The following is an 8103-nucleotide window of genomic DNA, read 5'->3' as shown; positions in this document are numbered from 1 at the left end:
GCTGCTTTTTTCAAAAGTAGGGTCTGAAGTGGTTGAATGAAAATATCTGGAAAATAGCAATTAGAGAAAAGATTTACTTTAGAGAGATACCTCACCATGCTAATGCTCATTCTTTCCTCTACTTCATACCCTCCCAACCCCCAAAAGTTCTCCATGTGGTTAAGAATGCTGGTGCAGAGGGTTCAAAATTACACACTGAGTAAAAATAAGCTTCCTTTACTCTCTATCTACTTGCTACCTAAAGATGCTTCAGTCTGGATATTTCAAAATTTGATCTCCAAGTATTGTTCTACCCGTTTCTCCACCTCATCCCGCTCAAGTTGGCATCTGGACATAAAAGTATACCTGTGTGGGACACATACGGTCAATGAAATGTCCTTAGGTCATGCATTATCCTCTGGATCCTTCCTGGTCTCTTAAGTTGTAGTGTGTTTGGTCTGGTGCCCAGGTAACAGTGGTCGCCTCCACTGAAGTATGCTTTTCCCCACCTGGTTCCTTGAAGTGCCACACTGGCACCCTCCACTGGAGTCATGGCTCTAGTGTAAGGGCACATGTGTGACATCTTCTTTCTAACCCTAGGCCTCTCTGGGCCACTGCTTGTTTCATTTCCCATCCCTGCCAGGGATGCAGCATATGGTAGGATATGAAGAAATATAGTGATGTCTAAAGCTCAGACCTCTAGACACCTCCCTCAGCCATTTCCAAAGTCCTGTCTGGCATCATGCTAGATGTAGCATCAGGCCAATAGTGGGGAGGCTCTGACATATATATTAGGATAAGCCCACTGATCTGGAGTGTGTTTCTACCACATACTCCAACAAAGTACAACCACAAGGATGCCAGACAGCTGGCATGTTTGTGACTGATGACTTATATTTCTTCTCCTTTCTCCTCCCAGCCACCTCCTCTCATAAATGGTTTTCCCTGTTCCTCTCAGGTGGAAATGTCCCTTACAGCATATATCAGTCATCTCTGGCTTATAATAAAATCCGGTGATCCAGATTCCCTAGGCTTAGCATTTGAATTGTAAAAACAAATTTGGCAAATTTAAATAGTCTGTTTGCCCCCTCTCAGCAAAGCCTAGATTTCAATACTATGGTCTCACTATTAATTGTTTAAAATATGGTTTTCCACTGATGGCCAGGAAATGACTTCTCTGTTTCAACCTTCTGAAGGTTGAAGGGCTGAAGTCCATTGATTTAATAAGTGCAGAGCCACACAGCAACACGATTTCTGGGAATAAAAAATTGTCAGTTTAATGTTTGCAAAAATATTATTCCTGTAAAAGAGTAATCTAGATAGGTCTGCCTTTGGGAAACCAGAAGCTAAGAAAATAATTTATGCAAGTGCAACCATTACATGGAGGGCCATAGACAGTAAACTGCTTAAGACCAAATACTGTTGAGTTTTTCTGTTGTTGGGTCTCTTGCAGATGCTGGAATCACAGAAACATAGGGAGTTCAGGACTCCATAGACCATTATGGAAAAATCTGGTACAATGAAAAATGACTTTTTCTAGGAAACCAACATTAGTAGTATCCATTCTTGTAGAACCTGGCCCCCATCTAGCATACCAGCCTCATTTCCCACTACTTACCTGTGTCAACCTTCTCTTCCAACAAAGTCAGCCAACACATGGCTCTTCAGACCCAGTGAGTGCATTCCCTGTATCAGCCTTTGCTCTCACGGTCCCCTCAATGGGAAGGGGTTGAGGTTAGGGCTTTAAAGAGACTCAGCAAATCCATTAGGATTAAGTGAGTCTCAAAATCTTGCCTCCTGCTTATGTAATCGTGTTGTTACAAGAATGAAAGTACCATATTTAGTTAGGTTCCTTTTACAAAGACGAAGGAAGAGAAGGTGGGGGGAAGGAGTGGGGGCAGAGGAGGAAGAGGAGGAAGGGGAGGAGGGGGGGCCACAGTGTTATCTTACTTTGAGGGGAAAAAGATATTATGTCCCATTTCCACGTCCTATAATTTGTGTATTCTTTCCTTTTCAAAAGGACTTCGGAGTGGGAGTCATAAAGCTAAGTCTGGCTCTGAGAAGAGGGGAAAAAATGGGGGAATAAACACTGAGCAGGAAGCAGGGAGACCATGGTTGTTACCATAGTGATGAACATCCAGACTGGATGGTGCTGTTGCCAGCTTGTGCTAGTGAGTGGGGGAAAACCACCTTCCTTCTGGACTAGTGTAGCTGAGGACAGAAAAATCTGAGATGACCAAATCTACTTGAGAGCTTAAAGGGTATCTCTGTAGACATAGCCAGTGTTTATTAAGCACTTACTAAGTGACTGGCAATATGCTGGGTGTATTACAAGAGGATTTAAAGTATGGAAACCCCGAAAGTTAGGGACTGACATCCCATTTTAAATATGAAGCAAGTAAGGTTTCAAGAGGGTAAGTAATTTGTTGTTTAATGACCAGCTAGTAAAAGGACAGGGCCAAGATTTAAGTCCAGATCTTTAACTTATTTCAACCTAATTTATTTTCCATGTATACCTACTTTCACCAAGCCACGACTATGCCTATCAAAGCACATGGCAGGTAAATCACATCCCTTTGAGTAATGCAAACATGGGAAATCCACAGTAGCTATCGCAAGCTTTGATATTTTATGGTTTTGCCTGTGTTGCAGTTTTCTAGAAAAATAATTGATGTTAAAGCTTTTTTCCCTTCATTTATAAACTGAATTGGTTTTCTGATAACAGTTTAATTAATTAAGAAATGATCCTAAATGACAGCTTCAAATGTATTTTGCATTAATGTGACAGTACCAACAATTTACTAACTGTAAACATTGTCTTGCAGATAGGCAAAGGCCATGGAATTCTCTCATACAGTTGTTTTCTTCCAAAATAGAAATACCTTTGAAGTTTTCACAATAATCATATATTATCAGTGAACACAATAAACAATATCAAAAAATTAAAGGCCTCTATAACTATATTCCTATTCCCATCCCTACTGTAAAATTATTATTTTGGTATTTGTCGTTTTCGAACATTTATGCAGAGTGCAATGGTTAGGAGCATGGATCCACATTCCAGCTTTGCCATTTATTAACTGTGTGACTAAGGAAATTAACCTCTTAGCCTTCAATTTCTTATCTATAAAATAAGAATAATACTACTATCTACCTCATGTGAATGTTATATGGCATAAATGAGATAAGTGCTTAGCACTGTACTTGGCACACTGCAGCACTTTACAAACAGTTGCATACACAGAAATGTTTTTCTCTTTACATATTGTTTATATAAATGGATCACGGAGAGCTATACACAGAGAGCTATGATTTTCACTTAACAAGATGTCTTAAGACATATTCCCATGTCTACATGTAAATCTACCCTACCAATTGCTGTATAATACTCTATAATATGCTATGTCCTCACATGGCCTTTCTATAGTATGTGCCTTTGGAGAGAGAGCCAGCTCTCTGGTGCCTCTTTTTATGGGGAGGCTAATCCCAACATGGGGGCTCATGACCTCACCTAACACTAATTACCTCTAACACTAAGGCCCTATCTCCAAATACCATCCCATTGGGGATTAAAGGCTTCAACATAGGAAGGGAGGGGGGAGGACACAAGCATTCAGTCCATATCACACTAAACAGAAGTGCATTTTTGAACTGTAAATGTTGATATGTATCGTCAGATTTTCTATAATTACGCTGCTACCAAAGTATGTGAGCGAGCCCAACTCCCTAAATCTCATCATTAGCAGTTCTTACTATAACACATTTTATTGTTTGATAATCTGATAGTAAAACATTGTATCTAATTTTAATTTGCATACCTTTGATTATTCATGGTGATAAACATCTTTTCATATGTTTATTGGTGAACTATAGTTCATCATTTGGGAATTTGCAGTACATGTTCTTTGTCAATTTTTCTATGATAATATTTTTCTCATTGATTTCCATGAGTTCTCTATACATTAGAGACATTAATTAACTCTCCTCTGTCAATAATTATTCACCTCATGCATTCCCATGGCATCCAGACTTGACCTTTAGAACTCATTGTGGGCTCCTCACTCACTAGATCACAAGTTCCAGGAGGTCAGGCCTGCACTTGTCTTACTCAGTATTTTGTCCCCAGCACTGACTTCGGTTTTGGGCCATAGTCGGTACTCCAAAACTGCTGAATACACTAATGAAAAACACAGAGTACAAATATTTATGACTGTATATTGTTTTGATTTCCTTTCACTCTATTTAGGGCATCTTTGGTCACGCCATTTAAAATTTTTATAATCAAATTTGCCTATTTATTTTTATAGCTCTCAAGTTCATACTATACATAGGAAAGCCTTCTTCATTCCCAAATGATTAGAATATTCTCTTGTATTTTTCTATTATTTTTATAGCCTTATTTTTTCAATTAAATCTTTAATCTCCAAATTATTTTTGTATGTGTACATAAGAGGTAGATAAACAATTTCATTTTCATCCAAATGAAGAGCATGCTGTTCACTAAACGGTCTACCACTTTTCTACCAATGTGAAATGCAATCTTTATCTAGATGAGAAACTTTCTGTGGTAAATGGTGGCAAATCACTGAAAACATCTTCCTGTTTTTATTCCAAGTTGTACTCTAAACTGACAATGTACAACTAATCCCACAAAATGAATCAAATACTGAAGGGGTTCTTGCCTACTTTTGTGCTTCTCTCATTTTCGCAAGGTGCCCAGTCACAGAGCAACATGACTGCGTGGCCCTTGGTTTCTGACGAAATCCCAGGAGGGTCGTGGAAAGCCCCGGCCTGCCTCTCCAGAAGGGCGGTGGGATGGATGGGTAAAGGTGTTTTGAGTACTTTGGTTAGTATCCTGAGGCTGCTGTAACAAATTACCATAAACTGGGTGGCTTAAAACAACAGTAATTTATTTTCTCACAGTTCTGGAAGCTAGGTGTCAGCACAGGTAACTCCCTCTGGAGGATTTAGAGGAGAATCCTTCCAGATTGTTCCAGCTTCTGGTAGCCATCTGCATTCTTTGACCTGGGGCTGCTCCATTCTAGTCTCTGCATCCTTGGTCACATTGCCTCCTCCATGATATGTGTTTTCTATTCTGTCTCATAAGGATGTTTGTCATTAGATTCAGGGCCTATCCAGATAATCAACAATGATCTTGTGTCAAGGTCTTTAACTGCATCTTCAAAGGCCCTTTTCCCACATAAGGTAACATTAGCAGGTTCCAGGGATTAGGATATGGGACCTCCACCATTGGACCCTCTACAAATGCATTGTTTCACAGAGGGTCAGGCTCAGTATGTGCAGTGTTTCATCAACTTGAGATCCAACAGGCTGATATTAGCCAAATGGAAGTTCATTCTTCAATAATGGGCCTGAAGTTCTGAGATTTTGCTGTTCCTAAAATATATATACATCTAGTTTATATATATATAGTTTGCCTGCAGTTGAATGCAAAAAAGACATACATTTAGTTATCTTGTTCCTGCTCCCACTTCAAATCTTCATACTCTAAATAGAAAAGAATCAAGACAGGATCACCAAACTAACACGTTTCCTGCTTTAAGTCACTGTGACACATCATGGACCAAGATAAAGGTCCTATCACCAGCCTTCTTATCAAATCATCCTTGCAGAAGGCAAACCTCAGATACGGTATTTTTCCTAAGCAGTTTTTTTCCCTTAATCTTTCAGGGCAAAGCTACACCAAGACTGAGTTTTAACCACAGATGGCCAAAGACTGAGATTTCTTGAGACGCACCCCCTCCAAACCCACCCCGCTGATTTGAAGCCCATGGTGTGTAGGAACTGTCTGTGTTGATTCACAGGTTGCAACTCACTGGTTTTCACATCACCCTTTTAAGATTTTTCATCTTACTCTTTAATTTCAGGCTTCAGTCTCCCTAGAGAAAACTTAAGGCTTGGGTTGTTTTATTGGAGGCGGCAAGAATGGCACCAGGTGTAAGACTGGTGGGGTCAGACCGGTCCTTGGTCCAGCAACTTTGGTACTTGAGTTTTGACTAGAAAAGAATTTAGAGCCAAGATTCAAACTATAAGAGAAAGTTTATGTAGAAAGTCACAGAGGTAGAATAAGTGAGCTGTAGAAGAAACGGGCTCAGGAAACAAGTTACAGAGGCAAAAGAAGGGTCCTTGGAGCTTTGGAGAGAGGAAGGTAAAGGTAATGCACCTGGGAGGAAGGGGGGGGGAGTGGAAAGGCTCCAGCTTGCTCCCCCCAGGAGGGATCGCTCTGGGTCCTCCCTTCTCAGGGCTTTTTAGGGTGGGGATTTTAGGGATGTACCAGGGGAGGATCTCAACAGACTATTCATCAGCTTTTCAGGTGTGTCTTTTCAGGGTCGTGGCCTCCACCTTGGTCAGCACCAGGCAGGGGGTCATTAGTCAATGTAGCTGGTCCTGAGGTCATCCATGGCATCACTTGCCTGGTTTTACTGTTTTGCTAGTCCTGGAGCTGAAACACAACTGAGGCCTCAATGTATTTGATGCAGGTCAGAACCTCATTTTCCTGGGGACTTAATGCTTAAGGGCTATTCTCTGGCCCCCTTGTTTGTTCCGCCTCTAAGGGGGTCTAACACGCATGACTAGTAATATACCAGGGGAGGAAAGGTCAGGGGACAGTCAGAACCGCATGACCAGTGATATGAAAGGTCAGGGAGGAAAGGTTACCCTGGGGACAAAGTCCTTGTTTTGCCTGTTGCTAGGCACCCGAGGCTTTCCTCCCTGGTGACCTTTTGTACCTGGCCCATGTCTGTCTAACTGCCTACCACAGTTTCAGATGAAGGAAACACTAGCATTCACAAAAACAAGCAAACAAAACAAAACCAAAATAACTTTTTACATTAAACAGATAATTCTATTCCTATCTTCAAACATCTATCTACTCAAAAGTTCAATAACCAAAGCCTGGAGAAACAGGTCTTCAAAAGGTCTTTGGGCAAGACCTATGAGTGTTGCCATGGAGAACCAGTACAAATGCATTTCATCTGATATGCTAAAATAGCTTTTTGCAAACCAGAAAAAGTGTTTAGGAAACCTTCTAATTTGGAATTAGAAGGTAGAGTGGCTTTAATTAGTAGATCAGAAAAAAAGATTTCTTAGGAGGTGGAGTGACTTTTCCATGGATTTTTTAGAGTTGAGGCTAGAATCCCAACTGCCAGGCTCAAAGTCCAGTGCTCTTTTCACTACTGTTGCCACCTTTTCCATTCTTTTATAATTAAACTAGTTCCCAAAGTGACAATTCTAGGGATTCCACATCCAGTGGACTCTATAGTCAGGTAGACAAGAGGTGGATTTTTTGTTTTGTTTTTCTCTCTCTAAAAGACCATTAGTAAATATTTCCAGCTTTGTGGGCCATACGGTCTCTGTCGCAACTACTCAGTTCTATCTTTGTAGCCATACAACCACCATAGAAAATATGTAAACCAATGGTATCACTGTGCTCCAATAAAACTTTGTTTACAAAACAAGACAGTGGGCTAGCTTTGGCTGTGGACTGTAGACCTCAAAATCCCACATAGTCCAAGGTTGAAGTTCAATTTCATTAGCCTTCACTTTCCTGTTCTGTAAAACAGGTATATAATAATAGTTCGGTTGTTATAAGGTGGCTGTGAGGATTAAATGACCTAAGTATGGCAGGTGTTTACAGTGCCTGGCACATAACACTCAATAAATGTTGTCTATTATTATCATCATCATCATGAGTTTATTTCTGGCCATACTTTCTGAATAAGAAAGAGAAACAAAGGAATCAACACTTAGTGATCCTTTCTTTTTCCCTTGCCCCCAGACAAGTCAAGATCTGCCCACTGTCACGAGTCCCCGCTGCTTTACAGACATTATCAGGTAGCTGACTGTCACAATCACACAGATGGCAACATCAAACTCTGAGCTCCCAGGGCTCTCCATGCCCGAGACAGTCTGCCTTCTATTTGGAACCCTGGCAAGTTCAGAACTCCTACAGCCTCCTGGCTCTGCGACATCAGGTGCTCCAATAGGTAGTTTTCTTTTAAAATATTGAACAGCTTTCACGTCATTGTTTATTTGTAGAGATTTTAATGAAGCCAGGTGCATAGTTTCAAAGACCAGTCATTTTTGCTGCTGCTACCCTGTGCC

The sequence above is a fragment of the Miniopterus natalensis genome, chromosome 3, assembly GCF_054644295.1.
Source record: "Miniopterus natalensis isolate mMinNat1 chromosome 3, mMinNat1.hap1, whole genome shotgun sequence".
NCBI lineage: Eukaryota > Metazoa > Chordata > Mammalia > Chiroptera > Miniopteridae > Miniopterus > Miniopterus natalensis.
The sequence above is the reverse complement of the archived record's forward strand: the minus strand, read 5'-3'. Positions refer to the sequence as shown.